The sequence below is a fragment of the Octodon degus genome, unplaced genomic scaffold, assembly GCF_000260255.1.
Source record: "Octodon degus isolate 3935 unplaced genomic scaffold, OctDeg1.0 scaffold00088, whole genome shotgun sequence".
Lineage (NCBI taxonomy): Eukaryota > Metazoa > Chordata > Mammalia > Rodentia > Octodontidae > Octodon > Octodon degus.
In genome coordinates this window covers 5534469-5537522 of record NW_004524664.1, presented here as the reverse complement: position 1 = coordinate 5537522, position 3054 = coordinate 5534469, and positions in this window count along the sequence as shown.

Here is a 3054-nt window from a genome sequence, read left to right as displayed (position 1 = left end):
CCTTCTCCTCCTCCTCCTCCTCCTCCTCCTCCTCCTCCTTCTCTTTCTCCTTCTCCTTCTCTTTCTCCTCCTTCTTCTTCTTCTTGCAGTGCAGCATGATCCAATCTTTAAATTAGTTATTTACGTTAAAGCCTGGGGTGAAAGGTGTGATTTATATTCCCAAAGAACATTAGGCACTTAAAGTTTCAAGAGATAACTAAATGAATTTAAGTGGATCTCATCTGTGGGGGGAAAAGTAAAGAAAGAAATAAAAGAAAAATGTTTGGGTAAATTGTAACAAAAGAATTTTAAAATATATACTATTTCTTACCCCTCCAAAAAAATTGAAAGAAAAAAGGAATCTCCAACCAGAGAAAAAGGACAGTCATAGCCTGTGAAGGTGTCTCTCTATGAGAGTCACATGCCTAGCATGACTGTAAAGTCAGTGGCTGGGGTCATGCTCCAGGAAGCATAGGATACAGATGAGCATGAAGAAAAATTGACCATCGGCTGGAAAGGACCAGCCTGTCTGTGAAAGAGACAGTTGATTTCTTTCACTGGCCCATGAAAGGAGAAGAATAAAATTTACTTTTGCTTAGAAATCGGGATATGAAATACCCACCATGAGAAATTGAAACCCTAAGGTTGTATCACATACATCCATAATAAACAAATTTGCACATTGTGGTGTGGCAGGAGTGTAAAACAAGAGATAACTGGTGAAAACTCTGATCACAGTCCGGGGACACTTCAGGTGATTGGGTAGAACAAACCTGTCATCTTTGCAGGGAAGATGCCTATGACTCAGGGCACGCAGGGCTCCATCAGAAAAGCAGAAAACTAAATTCAATACTTTTAAAATATGGACAAGTCTATACCTAGAAATGAGAAAATAAAACTGACATGAGGAAATTATCCTCATAAGTGAGATTCAGGAAACAAATCAAATGAGAAGAATAGCGTGACCCCAGACTTTGGATAGGAGAATGATCTGAAAAAGACCACAAATTCGATATATTAATATGATGAAAATGGTTAAAATGTGATTAGAAGCCATAAGAAAAGGAAAGGGAACTGTGAAAAAATGAACAGTCACAGTTGAAAGAATCAAAGTTCCAGAAATTGTTAATTAAATTAAAATTCAATGTATAAGTTGAGCAATAAATTAAAAGTAAATTTCAAGATGTATCTAAAATGCAGAGAGAAGACACTAAACAAATGATAAAGATATAAAAAAAAGGGGGTTTAAACCCTGGAGGAAAAAATGAAAAAGTACAGGGAATGTAATTTTCATAAAGCCAGAATAAGGAAAGTAAAAAATACTGTAAAATTTTTAGAATTAATAAAACACAAAAATACTAAAAAATTTAAGAAGTTATATGCAGGAAAGTCAAAATAAATCTACATGCATAAATAACCACATACAAAATTCAGACAGAGAGCAGATTTACAAAAAGGAGATTACTACTAAGAAACTGAGAGAAGGAAAGGATGATGAGCCAGTAAAGCTAATGACCAGTGAGACCAAAATGTTGAGAAAAACTACAGGAGATGTAAAAGCTGATTTGCCATACTATCAACATTAGCATTCCTGGCCGGGAAGATGGCTCAGTAGAATAAGCGCTTCCCAGGCAAGCACATGGGCCTGAGTTCAGTCCCCGGTTCTGCCAAAAAAAAACCCAAAAAAAAAAAAAAAAAAAGGATTTGAAGACTGAGATCATGTATAGAGATTATTACTAAAAAAAAAAACCTACCATATAGAAAAGTATTATAAATAGATCAATTATAACAATATAGTAGTAATAATTTGGTAAAGGTTAGAACCAACTAACATAAAGAAGTAATAGGGGATATGAAAGAGAATCAAGTGAAATTATACTAAAACTGTGGCATTTCTCAGAAGAGGTTAGGTAGAGATAATGACTGAGCAGTATTGGTGGAAGCTGTGATGCACTGAAAACTGTGAGTAATCAACTTCCAAAGAATAAATGGAAGAACTGTGACTTTTAAACCAATTAAGAGAAGCTAATCAGTAAATTGACATAAAGTGGAATTCAAAAATGTTGCCTCAACCCACAAAAATCCAGGCTTATATTTTAGTAAAACACTTTTTAAATGGTACATAGAAAACAAAGTTTTAAATTAATGAACGTATGTAAATATATGGTATTAAATAGATATAAATGGGTCAATCTTGTTAGGTGACGACATTTTTGGGTTATAGTTTTTAAATTATATACTATTTATAGCAGAAAATGTGAAACTGAAAAGAAGAGATAAAAATGCACTTGGCATAAGGTAAGATCTATTTTAAAACAAAAGTCATCAGTAAAGAGTATAATTACATTTGGCAATGGTAGTTGCAATAGTTAGCAAGCAACATAACAATTGTGAACTTCTATGTATATTACATGACTTTAAAACATGTAAAATAAAAACACACTGGAAAGAGAAATTGCCCAAACCACAATCCTACAGAAATATTTTAACATATTTTTCTCAGAAACAATTAAATGAACAGAAAAAAAAAAAAAAACACATACATAGAGTAATGTGAATTCCACAGTTAACTAACTTGATGAATGAATGATGGCAAGTATGGAAATAATGTCTATAAAGAAATAACCAGGACTGGTGAGATAGCTTAGTAAAATAAGCGCTTGCCTGGCAAGTGCAGAGTCCTGAGTTCAATCCCGGTACTGCAAAAAAAAATAAAAATTAAAAATAAAGAAATAATTACTACTCAAACAAGTAGCAAATGCATATTTTCCCAGCACAAATACATTTTAATTTCTCTTATAGTCATCAACAAAGCCAGCCTCTATTTGCCATTCAAGGTTCTTAAAAAAAAAAATTAAAAGTAGAATTAGCATATAATCCAGTAATCCCACTTCCAGTTTTCCAAAATGAAAAAATGAAATCAGGGACTGGGGAGATGGCTCAGTGGAATAAGTACTTCCCTGGAAAGCACAAGGGTCTGAGTTTGATCTCCGGTTCCGCAAAAAAAAAAAAAGCAAAATCTCAACTGGTGTTAGCGCAGCAAGATCATTTCAGTGTTATTCACAATGCCCAAGA